Genomic DNA, 14,767 nt, shown 5'->3' with positions numbered 1-14,767 from the left:
CTTGTGTTGTACTTCTTATGCTTTCTTCTTCCTGTTTCTGCCACTCACAGTTCTGCTGGAGCAGGGCATGAAGCCCAGTCCCTGGCGGGGTGACTTTGGGGTCTACAAAATGGCTTCACATTGAATGGAGTAGGAGAGATGACAGCAGTATGGTGAACTATTGGTGCTTTGAGCACCTTCAGTAAAAGGGTTTGTTTCCACATCTTTGCCTAGGAGAAAAAGTCTGTAGGAAAGATTGGAACTGGGAAAGCACGATGGCCTACAACTTCACTGGTGGGTGGTTGAACGGGATATGCCAGAGATGGGGAAGAGGATGTGGGAGGGAAAAGGGAATCTGATAGGTTTGAGACACAGCCTATGCTATCCGCTGGATCAACCTCAGGAAATTAACCTTGTCTTCTCTGGACAGCACAAGGGCTGTGCTCAGGCTGAAACCTCCCTAGGAAGAAACTTGCTTTTGGACTGCTTTTTGGGACTGCATCAGGGAACGTAGGCTAGCCTGTTACCTACTGCCAACAGGCAGCGTGTGCTGGTTGGTGAGACCAGCCGTTGTCCACAAGCGCCTCCTCAGCTCAGGCACAGTAATGGGAAAGTGCTGCTGGGTTGCTTTCAGTGCTAACTGTAGGCCCGGAGCCACAGAGCTTCCTTTAAATGGAGCCAAGCAGAGCAACTTGGTGCTTGCCATGGGTAAAGGGATGTGGGAGCACTCCTGGAAATGGCAGTGCTGGGGAAGGGGACGCGGGGGATGCAGCTGGCAGGAGGCCACCTTCCTTCAGTCCCCTGAGCCTGCTGTTCACGGATCTGATGGCTGTGGCAGCTGCCTGTGCCTTGTTCTCCCTTTCCCATTGTGCTGGGGAGCTCTTCATCAGCGTGGCCTTGGCTTCAGCAGCAGGAAAGGATCTGGAGACGGCAGTGCTGAACTACGCCAGATTTGGACTCCTGGCAGGTCTGTTTGCCCTGTGCTCTCTGCTGTCCCTGTCAAAACCAAATCGTCCAAGAAAAATGAGAGCCCTGCACCTCCTCCTACTCCATTACTTCAGGCAATGCAGACAGGACAATGCTTTGTATTTAAATTTAGCTTTAACCTGCAAGTAGTGGCACTGCTCTCCTCGGCACAGCTTCCCTGTGAACCGGAGGGACCCGAGCCTACGGGCTGCTCAGTTCGGTGCAGAAAACAAAATCGGCTGCTGCTTGCAGCACACTGTTTGTCTGCTGCTGTCTGTGGGCCAGTGAATGCTGAATGTGCTGCTCCCAACCCTCCTAGGCCCTGCAGGCATTACAAGTGAGCCCTCCGCCCGCCTGCTTGACACAGCAGATGCTCGCCCAGCTGATGTCAGTCTTTCCAGTCTGTCTGAGCACAGTCGCTTTCAAGGAGACACTTTCTGTGCTGGGAGGTGACGTGGAGGCTGCTTTGCGAGGCGGGGCAGTGAACGAATTGAGCATGGCTGGGTTCTCCACTTTTATTTCCTAGAAGAAGCTGCAATTGCTGGCTGAGCATCCCTGGGCGTGCACGCCGGCCATCTAGTGGCTCCCTGTGGCTGGGGCTTTGGAGAGGAGCTCTAAAAGCCTGGGCATTGAAGTCTTCCCCCCTGCAAAGATGGAAATCCCTAAAGCTGCTCAGGTTGTGGTCCTGCCCCGGTTCAGTGAGCAGCCAGAGCTGTCTTTGTGTCTGGCTGTTACCTGTGTGATTTTACTGGGGTGCTGTGAAGTACAACGGAGTCAAACTTAAAAAAAAAAAAAAAAAAGTTCATCATCTGCCTAAGATTCCTCTAAATTCCTGAGGATGCATGTGAACCTGCTGCTGTCAGAAGTGGAAATACTTAGGAATTCCCAACACAAAGCCACCTGGAAAAGCGTGGCTTTGGCTTCGGGAGCAAAATCGGTCCAGGTGCATCTCAGGGCCAAGTGGCTCCGGGGAGCGCTGGGCACACAGGGCCCATTCTGGCAACTGAGAAACTTTATAGGGGCAGACATGCTACTGGGCACAGCTGCAGGGTGATAAATCTACCAAAGTTCAGCTAAGGAATGGAAAAAAAAAAAAAAAAAAAGAAGTGTATGTGTTTATGCATATTTAGGAAACTTAGCAGCTCTGCATTTTTCCATTAGAAAACCTTCCTTGACTTTGAAAGTCCCCCAACCCCAAGGACCATGCAAACAAATACCTTTGTATTTTTAAAAGCAAATCACAAGACAATTAACAAGAGGGAGAATAGATCTCCCCACAATCTTTTCTTTGAGAAAAGGAAAATTGCCTCCGTTCACTTAAGGCTGAATAATCTACTTTCCAATGCTATTTGTGCCGGGTGTTCAGTTTCTGTGCAAAGGCTGCCACAAAGTGGAAGAGAGGTTCATGTGTGGTTCCAGCTCACCCTGTTTGTAGCTCACCTAAAGGGCTATTTTACTGTGGGTTTTGTTTGCTTGATTATTTTTTTATTTTTTTTCTTAGCAACGACTCCAGCCTTGAAGCAGTCTCCCGGTAGGACCCAGGGGCCTACACACAATTCTTGTTTTTCTTATCCTAGATGTAAGGACTACTAGTCCCTCATGGGACGCACGGACCCTGCTGTTTGGATATTAAATATTTCCCAGAATATTTGCTAATAACTTCCCAGCATTTCACAGGGGAAAAGCCCATGGGGAGAGGGCACCAGAGGAAGCGGGCAAGACAGTGGAGCAGACTTGAGATTAAAGCGTGGAGAGGCGCTTTATTCGGAAGTCAAGTGATAACGTGGAGCTAAATCCTTCACTTGGGGACTTAATGAGCAGCTGTGCAGACAGCTAAGCCAAGCACATCCCGCAGGGGCAGCTCCTGCAGCTTGTACCCCTCTTTTCCTGACGGGACAGCGATGGCCTCAGCAGGCCTGCGGTGACAGGCCTGTGCTTGGCAACCCTCAGGTGCTCGCCTGTGGCACCTTCTCACTAAGGGGCTCTCCATTTGGTGTGTCACTGGCTTGCTGGGGCCGTGTGGCCTGCCCCATGCTCAACTCAGGCCATGCCAAGCCTCTGCAGGGCTTCATGGGCTCCATCTTGTGGCATCCTTCCTCTGGTGGCCTACCCGCAGAGCCCTGCAAGGGGAGGCTTTCCTTCAGCTTCCACCCTGCTGGGAAATCAATCTGATCGCCTCTGGGGGTAGCAATCCCTGCAGGGCCTTTCCCTGAAGGTGGCCAGTGGTCTTCTCCTTCCCTGCTCCCTGTTTATGCTTATTATTCTGCCATTAAAAGGGTTTTTATATGGGAAAAGTGCCCAGCAGGGGATGGTGCTGAGGAGGCTGTCTCTCATCTCCTGAGCAGCCTCTGGGGGAGCTGCAAGCTGCTGCAGAGAGAAAGGGAAGCCAGGAGCCAGAGGCCTCCCAGGGCCTTTTTCCTTTTTTTTTTTTTTTTTTTTTTTTTTTTTTTACCCCTAGGACATTGCTGTGACCAATGTGTCTCCCTGGCCAGCCCTGCCCATGTGCATTTACTTCCCATGTGGGGTTTGCATCGGATTCAGCTCCCCCAAGGGTGCCTGTTCCCTGGGTGATGGCCAGGACTTGGTGCCCAGACGTCCTTCGGTGGGAGGTGGGAGACACTGGTCTTCTTGGGGCGTCCTGCGTGGGTATAGAGAGATGGTCTCTGAGGAGATGCTCGCCCAGAAAAGATGTGGGGCAGGGCTCTCTGTTGAGCTGCAGGGCCTGGAAGGAGACAGGCAAGCACAGGGGATTAGCTGGCCATGAGAAGGGGTGTCCCGAAAGGAAGCAGGCGAGACAGATTATCACGGAGGGATGCTGTGGGGAGCTGATGTCTTCCATCTGCTTGGAGACAGAGGCTGGGAGACAGAGGCTGGGAGGCAGGCGGCCCTGGCTCGTGGCCCCGTGCCAGTGGGGTAGATGGGCCGCAGGGCTGGGGACGGCAGCTGGGACTTAGGGGGCTGGGAGGAGGGGGACGCAGCTGGAGGCTGGACCTTGGTCAAAAGCATGCTGCTGGACTTGTAGCCAGCCCTTGGTTGGTGGGGTGAGAGCCGTCAGAGGGGCTAAATCCTGAAACTGCAGTGAGTTGCACGTCCCAGAGCAAGAGGTGGGTGCTGGAGTGGTCCTGTGGGGGGCCATGGCTTCAGTCCCCACCTAGCTGCCACCATGGTGCGGGTCTGGTCTCCGTGCCCACAGCCAGCACGAGCAGAGGATGCTTCTGAGCAGCAGAGAGGGCTGCCACCTCCTGCTCTTCTTCTGCATGTGGCTGTGCCACCCAGGGGGAGCAAAGAGGACCGGGAGGCAGCAGGAGCCAGGGCTGCGTTTGTTAATATCCCACACAGCTCCTGCTGGGGTAGGCAGGGGGCACAGGGTGCAGCAGGGGGATGCACAGGAGCAGGACACATGCCCTGGCAGCCTTGCAAACTCATTTTCTGGATGTAAGCTTCTCAAGCGTAAGGAATGCGGTGGTGAATGATACTGAGTATGTTCGTAATGCTGTAGCATAAATCAGCGGTGGAGCCTCAATGAACTAGCGCATGGCGGGCTGGTCAGCTTATCTCAGAAGCTGTCAGGGGTAGATGACAGGAATTTTCCTATGCCTCTCGCAGATACACCCTCTAACAAGAAAATAGAATTGGAAAGCTCAGGAGTGTCTAGCTTGGAAGAGAAAGAAGATTAATGAGGGCTCATGATAGAAGGATAAAAAGAAGGAGGTGGAGACAACACATCAGGCACATCCATTCTCCCTGTCTGAGACAGCAGTAGAGGTGACATCCTATCAAACAGGCTGGCAGAGGAAAGAAAATCAGCTTTATTTATTTATTTATTTATTTATTTATTTATTTTATTTTATTTTTCCTGTCACCCATAGCACAAGTTACCCCATGGAACTCATCGCTCCAGGACTCCAGCAGGAGTCAGTGGTTAATGCAGCTCGAAGCAAACTGGACACTTACCTCCATGGCAGTAATCGTATGCACGCCTTCCCCAGCAGGTTGGGAAGTGATGTGCCCAGTTATTGAGGTGTGGATGCCACAGGCAGGCTGTCACTTGGGTTTCTGAAATACAAGCTTGCTTGGGAAATGTCTGAAGGCTACAAGCTCCGTGCAGGTAACGTGGTTCTTTAACAACAAACATGCAAGCCCAAAGCTATGGGGCTGGGTACCGGGGTGCTCCTGGGGCAAGCTGCAGGTTTGAACCAAATCTCCTCTGGCAGGACCCTTGTTGGACCCTGTCATCCCCTGTGGCTCCTCTGCCATATGAGCTGCATTTCTAAGGTTTAAAGGGTTCATTGCTCTGGTTGTGTGCAGCCCAGGTGGCTGAGCTTTGCTCCAGACAAATCTGTGTTTGCCTTCCTCCTCCAACCTCGGCTCAGGATCATCCCATGCATTCCCTGGAGATCCCCGTCCATCAGGAGGGCGGTGGGAAAGGATCGAGTTCACCGACAGCACAAAACCCATTGCTCTGCGGAGCAGACGAAGTGAGGAGAGGAGGTGGTAGGATGGCAGATGCTATCTCGGCCCTTGTTTCCTGAGGTTTACACTCGGCTCTTGGCCCTCCTCCAGGAGGCCCTAGACAGCTCTGGGCAGCCCTGAATCTGTGTTTCGTGGTGCTCACGGTAGCAAACAGCTGGTTTAACTGGCTTCTCCTGTCTGCCACCTCGCCCTTGATGTCCCTAGGCTCTGCCTTGCGGAGGAGGGGACCTCACCTGCAGCCAGGTGAGCTAAGGACAGGGACCTCGGGGGCATCAAACCCAGACCCACGGAGGCAGTTCCCTCCTGGGTGGCTCACACATAGGGACAGGGAGGAGAGAGAAGTGTCCTGCCTGCCAGAGAGGGTCTCCAAACCTGCTGGAGTCCCCGCTCAGTGCACTGACAGCATCTCATGTTGCTTGCTAGCAAACTCAATGGCAAGAAGCTCTGCTCAGATGTACCCAGGGCACGGCTCTGTCCAAGAAGTCAGGTCTGTGTGGTCAGCCTGGCCCAGATACCAGCCACCAGGGTGTAGAGATGTGGTGCAGAGCTGTGGCCGCTGCTGGCTCAGAGGCCCTGAGACGTCAAACCCCAGTCAAAAGTGCCCAGTGCTGCGCAGAAGGGTTAACAGCCCGCTCCCTCTCCGCTTTGGGGAGCTTTGTTCATCGGAGTATTAAATTCCACAGCTGTAAATAATCTGCAGCAGGAGAGATTATCAAGACCCTGGGAAGAAGCAGCTTTTATTAATAAGATCAGTTCTCCCTGCGAAGCATCACGTAGCCGCTCCCCACCCTTTCCTCGCTGCCTCACACCTCACCAGGCATTTCCAAGGGCTTTCCCACCTCTATCCCCTGCCATCCTGGTGGCCGAATCCTTCCACAGCTCTCCCTCTGTCTCGCTGCTACTGAGCACAAATGGGGACCTTCACAGCCATCGGTGGCACGGGCCAAGGCTCTTCTGGAGAGCAACGCCCCTTGCCTTGTCTGAAATGTGGGATCTTTTTTTTCAGGAGCATCCTGGGAACGTACCAGGAACGTGGGAAGGTGACGGCTCCCCCAGAGGGGTGAGGAACCACCCAAGAGGCCAAAATACACCTGGTTCTTTAGGATGCACACGAGGGCCTGGCCCTCCTTCAAGCCTCCCAGTCCACAGGCATCCCCAGCCTGATTCCTCCCCACGCCCAGATCTCCTGACGGGTTGCTGAGAGGGGCTGGCTTTGGGGAGCAGCAAATGCTTTGGGAACCCCCTTGTGCTTTCAGGGCACTGTAGATGTTTGCAGGAGCACCCTGCCCATGGTGGGGGTGCACTGGGCACATGGGAAGTGCCCGTAGGCACCCCCTCATCCTCCTGCTTTCCTTGCGAAGCTCTCAAGCCCAGAGCTGACCCTGGGCAGCCACAAATTCCCCCCACGCCACTCCCCACATCCCCAGAGAAACCTGTGCCCCGCTGACCAGGGCATCTTTTTAATTAAAATCCTTTCTTTGAAATGCGCTGGCTGAACATCTCAGTCCCCCGCCGCTGGTCTCCAGCCAGCCAGAGGGACGTGCAGGGGCAGAATATCACACCGAAATCTCTCTGAACCGCAGCCAGTTCGGAGAAACCGGAGCCGGTGCGGGGAGAGCAGCCGGTGGGGTCCCTGCCCCTGCGCCAAAGGGCTCGGGAACGGGATGAGCCCCTGGCTGGGGGCTGTAAAAGCGGGGTTAGGGGTTGGCAGCCCCCTGGGCGCACCCTATGAGCCTGCAAGGGAACGGCGGAGCTGAGCCAAGCCACCTCTCCGCGTCCCCACCGCCTCCCCGCGTCCCCACCGCCTCCCCGCGTCCCCACGCGCGGCGTGGCCGTGTCTCCTCGCCAGAGGCTTCCCCGGGCCGGCTGCAAGGCAGGCAGCAGCCGCACGGTGTCAGGCGATGCCGGCCTTATGCGGGCAGCTCTCCCCCAGCGCCCAGCCTTTTTGGAGGAGGCGGCCACGGCCCCGCGTGGCTCCGTGTCCCGCGTGTCCCCCCTGCGCGCATCGCGCTCCCGGCTGGCCCTGGCCGCCAGGGTGACCGCGACACCCCGCTGTCCCGGGGAGGGAAGCTGGGGAAAAGGCAGAGAGCCAGTTTTTTGGGGGTCACCTAGAGCCCTGCGGGTGCGCCTCGCAGCGCGGGGACGATGCTGCGGCTCTTTTCTCTGTGGGGGCCACGGTTTGCGGGCGCTGCGTGGGTCCTGCCCTATTTTTTTGGCGTCCCGCCTGCTGTGCCGAGGTGAGGCGAGGTGTGCTGGGTCTCAGCCTGCGGCTGCACAGCGCAGGAGGACACTGCCCTGCGAGGGGAACAAAGAGGATTCGGCACTCGCTGGCACGGGGAGATGCCAAGCTCAGGGGTCCCCCTGTCACCATGAGGCTGCTGCCGCCAAATGCTTCCCACAACGGAGGCACACACGAGCTGGACCACGAATTGAGCTCAGCCCTGCCTCTCCCAGCCTTTTCCTTCCCAGGGGGGGACCCTTTTTCCCACTGGGTTTTGCTGTCAGAGGCAGGGGAGCCGGGGAGGACCCGTCGGGAGGTGCCGCACGGCGCTGAGCCGTGGCCCAGCCTCGCTCAGGTGCAGCTCTCCGTGCGGCGCCTCACGTAGCGAGACGCTGTCTATCCTCCAGCTATTTACCGCCAGCTCATTTTGCAAACGCTGCACTCACCAGATTTTTTTTTTTTTCTTCTCCCCCTCTCTCCCTCCCTTCCTCTCCCTCTCTTCCCCGCGGAGATGCTCAGACAGTGCTCCCCATTCAGCCCGCAGAGCCGGCGCTCCCACCTGCGCGCACGCCGCACAGGCTGACCCACGTGCGGGGTCGCTCCGCTGGGAAGCTCCAAATTCGCCACCTTCCCCTTCTCCTGCTCCGCTGGCTCCGGGCCCGGGGCGGGGAGCGTGGGTGAACAAAGAGCTCGGTGGGCCTGGGGAGGCTGCTGCGGACCACGGAGCTCACGGAGAGGCAAATTGGCACTGGGGGGATTCTCCATGAGCAGGGGATTTGTCTGGTGGCCAGCTCCCACCCCTGTCCTGGCCAGCACGTGCTACTTCCACCTTTTTCTCAAAGCCTCAGGCCCTGGGCTCGGTACACGAGCCGCTGGGCTTTCACCTCCCTTATCTCCCCATCTCGGGAGAGGACTGGGTGGTTAGCAGGAGGCGCTCGGAATTGCGAGCTGAGGGTTTCCCTGCGGGTTGGAGGCCGGGCAGCTGAGGCAGATGGCTGTCTCCACCACCCCATTGCTCCCAACTGCTTGGTGGGTGGTGGTGTGGCCGTGCTGCCCCATGGAGACCCCCCAGCTCCACCCATGGCAGGCCTGAGGGGCTGGGCGGGTGGATGGATGGATGGATGGATGGATGGGTAGATAGATGGATAGGTGGAGAAATCCCAACTTTGTGCCCTGTGGGATGCCCCTGGCTCTCTGGGGAACACGAGGAGGGGTGGCTGGAGATCCCCTCGGGGCACTGTGGGGATGGGGGTTTGCGGGGAGCGGGCTGGGGTCCGTAGGGGCTGCGGGGTTCCCAGGCTGCCCGCAGGCCGAGCGGGGCGGCCGTCACACGCTACGGTAGATGGCAGTGCCGCCCGGATTTTATGAATGGAGGAAAAAGCAGGAGGAGGAGGAGGAGGAGGGGAGGCAGATGGATGTGGGGAGGTGGTGATGGAGGGAGGGAGGGAGGGAGGGAAGGAAGGAGGGAGAGGGGGGGAATTTGCTGGCTGGGCTCCGGCCTCCACCTCCGTTCCCCCTCGCCCCTGCGCCAGGCGCCCTCCCCCAGCCATTAGCATAGGCCTGCCCGGTTTACATGTCAGGCTGCACGTTGCAGCGGCCGGATCCAGCAGCCAGCAGCGCTGGCAGCCGCCCCGAGTCAGCTGCTTCCCAGCGAGGAGCATGGAGGAGCAGGCAGGCGGCGGGAGGCAGCCCGCGGGCCTCCACTTTAAGGTGTCCTCGCCGAGATGCCACCGTGCCTCTGGCACCTCCTGGCCCGCACCCTTCCACCCTGGGGGGCAGCCCTGGGGTCCCAGCCGGCCCCCCAGGAGCCTCGCTCAAGCTGAGCCCAACCCCAAGGGTTTTGGACCAGGGGACTTCTCGGATGCTCTCCATGCACCCCTCGGGGAGGTTTGGGCAAGGCCATGGGGCACAGTTCTGGGCCCTGCCTCTCCCAGGAACATCCCCCTGCCCTGAAGCTGCTGCCTCAGGCCCTGGAGGTGCTCACAGACCCCATCCTGCTTGCCCCCAGCTCAACCCCAACCAGGGGTCTCCAAGGCATCACCTGGGGCTGTGTGGGCCCATCGCTTCCAGCTGCTGCTGGGATTTGCAGCACATCGCTGGCACAGCTGTGGGATGGATGCGATGGAGGAGCAGAAGCGGCTGCTGCACACAGCCCCGGGTCCTGTCCCCTGTGCGCACAGAACTTGGGAGAACTTCAAGTACAAAAATGCTCAGGGGGAGCTTTGGAGAAGGTCCCAGAGAGCGGCACCTCTCTGGGACAGAAGTGTCACCATCACCTTCCCCTCCAGCCCTTTGCTCTGGCTCCTGGCTGGGGCACATCCCTGGTGCCAGCACAGTGCCGGGGAGCAGGGCCAGGCTGTGGGGTGGGCAAGAGACCCCACAGAAAACCTCAGCATGGCCACGTTCGGGATGGATGAGTCTCCTGTCCCCCAGCACAGCCGGGGTGCCCGGGGGTGGTATCCTGCCTCCTTGGGCACCACGGCTGGTTGTAGGTTGTAGGTCTGCTGGTACCTTCAGCACCGTTTGGGCACGGGTTCCTGCCTGCTGATCCCGCTCCAGCCCACATATTTCCACCTGCCTGACCTAAATTCCACAGCAGTTTCAGCAGGATGCAGCATTTTTCATCACCCCTTGCCCAAACCAGTTGTATGGCCTCGCGGTCTGCAGTGAGGTGTTTCTGCGTGCCGCCCTAAAGGATCCTAAATCCTGTAGGATCCTTTGTGTGGAGTGGGGGCGAGCGGGTGGATTGGGGCACCCCGTGGCACCCCCAGCCTCCCTGGTGGGGAAGGCATCTCCCTGCACCGCTGCTCTGCTCCTGTCTGTCTGTCTGCGGGTCAGCACCTGCATGGGGTGGACATGGAAGGGGTTTTGGGTTTTGGGAAGCAGGGAGCAGGGGAGCACGCGCTGCCCGGCACGTAGCTCGTCCTCGGCTGGTGGCCGTGAGCAGCTGGCCGGTCTGACACGCTGAGCTCATTAGGAACTTGCCGACCCCACAGCTGGGCTCACCTGGCTCGTGCGCTGCCGCCGGGTGACTCTGGCTGCGTGTGACAGTCCCCACAGCCTCCCTGGGGACCGGGAATAGCAGCCAGCCTGTCACACGGCCCCGCTGCACCGCGCGAGCCTGCTGGCAGCCACGCGTGCCAGCGTCATGAGGTGGCTTCGGCAGCCGCGGGGGAACGTGCGGCTCCTCACCAGCCCTGGGGACAAAGCGGGTGACAAATCTCCTGATGTGCCCGCACCCCTCCTCTCCGGGGATCAGCCGGGGTAGTCGAAGGCACGGGGGTGCCCTGTGCTCCCCACGTGCTCAGAGCCAGCCCCGAGAGCACCGAGAGGCTGCCCCCACATCCCGACACCACAGCAGGCTGTCAGCTGAGCGGCTTTGTCACCCTTCGAGGTGGCACAGGTTGGCCGCAGAGCTGTCACGGCGGTGATGCTGGCTCGGGGGATCCCAGCACCATCGGGGGAACCGGCATCGTGTCCTTCACCAGCTTCGAAACGCAGCGCTGAGAGCAGCCCCTGTCTGGGGAAGGTGGCTGTGCGCCGCTGGCACCAGCGATGCCGAGCTGCTCGAGAGCGCACGGAAAAAAAAAAAGGGTCTATTTCCTGGAAACCTATATAAATTGGAACCATCTCCCGGCGAGGAGCGCCGAGTTCGGTTTCCTGATGTAAAGCGTCAGCTACAATAAAGAGGGAAAAAAAAAAAAAAAGCAACAAAACACAAAACCCAACAAAAAGCTCCTGGACCACCCACCGCCTGCTGGGGGTGCGGGGAGAGGGAGGTGGGCAGCCCGGGGTCCGCGCAGGTGGGACGCCCGCTGACTGCAAATTTGGGGCAGGCTTCCCACAGCCCTCCCCGAACCCAAGGGAGCCACCTTAAGAGCTCTCCCTCCATAGGACCAAACGGGATCCGCCAGGCGTTTCATATACCATATTCTATAGCCAAGGAAACCCTAACAAAGAGCCGTACGCTCTCACGTTTCGCTTCAGGCTTCTCCCTGCTGCAGCTGGGGCCGAGTTTTTTAAAATCTTTGTGTCATTATTTCGTTCCTCTTTTGAGCCAGCCATAGAGGGACAAGGAGATGCCAAACGAAAAGAATGGGCATTTAAGCAGAACTAGATTGAAGAGGCAGTGTGTGCGCAGAACAACAAGTCTTTTTACATTTCATATGATCTTATACATGGGCTCCATTCAGTATATTTCCCCTCTGTTTCATTTGAATGTACAGAATTAGCCATTCACATCCCCTGGAATTACGTCTCCAGCATTTCCATTCGGAGCTGCCTCCATATTTTGGTTATTAGCTTGGCCGGGGAAACGCAGGCTGAGATCTGAGCCCGTGCTACAGGCTGGAAACGATCTTTTTCTTTATTTTGGAAAGTGCCGGATTTGATGCTCGGTGGCTGTGGTCGGGAAAAGAGACGCGTACACGCAGATAGACGGACGCGTCGGGGCATGCGCGCATCTGGTTGCAGTTGAGGGGGGTCTTTTTCATGTTAATCCTGCTGGATTTAGTCCTTCTAATGGAAAAGTGAGCCCTGGTTTTCAGGCGTGGGCTGCGGCCAGCCGGGGCCGCGTGCGTGGCCGTGGTGCCGTGCGTGGCCGCGTGGGCGCCGCCTCATTGTCTTGGTGCGGCGGGGCTACCGGGAACAAATATTTATCCTGCTATTTCCTAAAGCTCCCCGGGTGCTTCTACACGTTTAGGAAAACTGTCCCGTAAAACTCGAGCTGGGGGAAAACCGGCGGGGAGAGGCGTGTGCGGCTGATCCTGCTGAGCCGCGGAGCCGGCGTGGGCGTCCCGAGCGCACGCGGGACCCTGCCGTGCTTCGCAAGGCAAAGGAGCATCTCCCTGCCTTGGGGCTGCACCAGAAAACAGGACACCTCGCTTTTAGGTTCCTTGTGGCCATCTGACCACATTTTAATGTACGGCTCCCCCCGAGCAGAGCCTGCTGGAGGGGTTTTCCTGGGGCAGGAGCACAGAGCCCAGCATCTGCGGGCTGTCCTGCGCATCCCTTCAGCCGCAGCCCCGCCTTCGTTTAACCCCGTTATTTATACCTTTCCCTGTGTGTGTTTAATTATAGCAGGACCTGGCAATACCGCTGGGCTTAACGGTCTGTTGGCGTTTCCATTATGAGCCCAGACTGGAAGGATTATATAGCCAGAGTGTTTGAACTGAGCCTCAGACAGAGACTTGGCATAGGCTTTCAGCGCAAACACAAAGATTTTCAATTGGCTTATGGCAGTTTTGAAAAGGGAACATTTTTCACATGCTTAGCCCCTTCCGTTTGCTTAAGCCGCCTTCCTCCGTTTTGAAAATCAGCGAGAGAGGAGTCGTAATTCACCCTGCTCCATCTGTGACTCACGTTTGCTGCGCAGCGATGCCGTGACCGGCCAAGGCAGGGCTCTCTGCCTTACGAGGAGCCCCGTTCCCAAAAATGACCGGGGGAAAGTCATCGCTTTCATGCATCCCTGCCTCCACGCCGCAGCTGCAGTGAAAACAGGAGTTGTCTGACCACATCTCAGCAGCAGAGACACGTAACGTCACCGACGTGTCCTGGGAGGCCAACAGCACTTCCTGGGCATCTGTTGCTTTGTCCTCAAGTAAACATCTCGAGCAAGTTGGCTCAATCAAGCCCTAACGATGCTTTCTCTTCCCACCAGCTGTAAGAGGAGCAGGGGGCAATTATTTCAGCAGCAACACCTACCCTGGGGATGGGCTGGAGGGTGCTGAGAGAAGCTCCTGTGGTGGGACGCGGTGCATGCGTCCGTCTCCACAAGCAGCCAGATCATTCTCTGCTAGCATGGGAGGCAGCCCAAGAGCAGGGAAAAAAAAAAAAGCAGTGCCTTCTTTCTTTCTTTTATGCATGGGAATCTTTGCTACAGAAGGATTAAGAGATTTGCCCACGGTCTCGTAGCAGGTCAGGAAGCTTTCCTTGGGAGTGAGCCTAGATCTGCACCCGCGTTTGAGCGCGTTAAACAAGTTGATACAACGAGCAAGGGAATGCCCTGTGCTGGGAGGAATTGCAAGGCACTCTGGCCGGGCACCAGCTAGCTGGTGAGTTCAGGAGGAGCTGATAGCAGGGAGCATGGGCTGCAAACAACCTTTCCCTCCGGAAAGCTTGACTTTGATTCTGGGGGTAGCTGCTCCGTGTCTGTGTCTCAGGGAGAGCTGGTCTACCCATTGCAGCCTGGCCCGGAGGGATGCTACCCGAGCTGGTGCTGTGCCCTATCTTATCGGGTGCAGCGTGGGGTGCCCTCGCCTGCCTACACCCCTGCTGGGTGTGTTTTTCCTCCCCAATTTGTCCTTCCCCATGGAGAAGCTCTGGGTTTGTGAGGCTGAGGAGCCGTGCTGAGGTCTAGCAGAACACGCTTGGAGCTTTTGAGGCTGGAAGGGCTCGTCCCTCGCCTCGGCCAAGGCTGGCAGCACCGCGGCGAGGAGATAGAGCAACAGCTGGCAGGAGGAGCCGAGGGCAGAAGGAGTTCAGCAGCCAAATGTCATCTGCTCCTTCTCCTGCTGCCAAGAGCTCCTTCCCGTGAAGCCACCACATCTCCCGTCAAGGAAGAAGCTGCCCCAAGCTGCCTCCATCCCTCCCTGCTCCATCCCTCCTTGCCCTTACATGGCCAGCAGCCCCTGGTCGCTCTGCGGCTGCTGTGGTGCACGAGGAGGTGTGGGCACGGTGCTGGGTGCTTGGTATGGCCAAGTGGGTTGGGCTCACGGGAATTGAAAGTATTTGTTCAAACCAGCCTGCCTCCAGGAGCCCAGCTCCGTGATATACAGCAAAACCACCCTGCAGAACCCAGATCCTGCAGGTAAAACATGATCCAAAATTAAGTGCAAAGAAATATCTCCAAAAAAACGATAATTTTTATCCGATGTTCTCAGGAAGCCTTTCGAAGCAGAGCTGCATGGAGATGCATCTTTTCACAAAGCCATTCACCTGCACAAATGCTCCTCCACGGGCATCCCCGCAGCTCGGTGCCCGGTCCCATGCCCCTGTCCCCGCAGGAGGACACCTCCTGGCGGAGCTGGGACCGACACGGCACACTGCTCGCCCCGTTCCCACTCCCTTATTTCCCTCGCAGATGAGTCACTTGCTGGCACCCCGGCTGGAAGACGGGCGAGTCGCCCC

Source organism: Anas platyrhynchos, chromosome 3 (assembly GCF_047663525.1).
Source record: "Anas platyrhynchos isolate ZD024472 breed Pekin duck chromosome 3, IASCAAS_PekinDuck_T2T, whole genome shotgun sequence".
NCBI classification, from domain to species: domain Eukaryota; kingdom Metazoa; phylum Chordata; class Aves; order Anseriformes; family Anatidae; genus Anas; species Anas platyrhynchos.
This window is presented reverse-complemented; position numbering follows the sequence as displayed.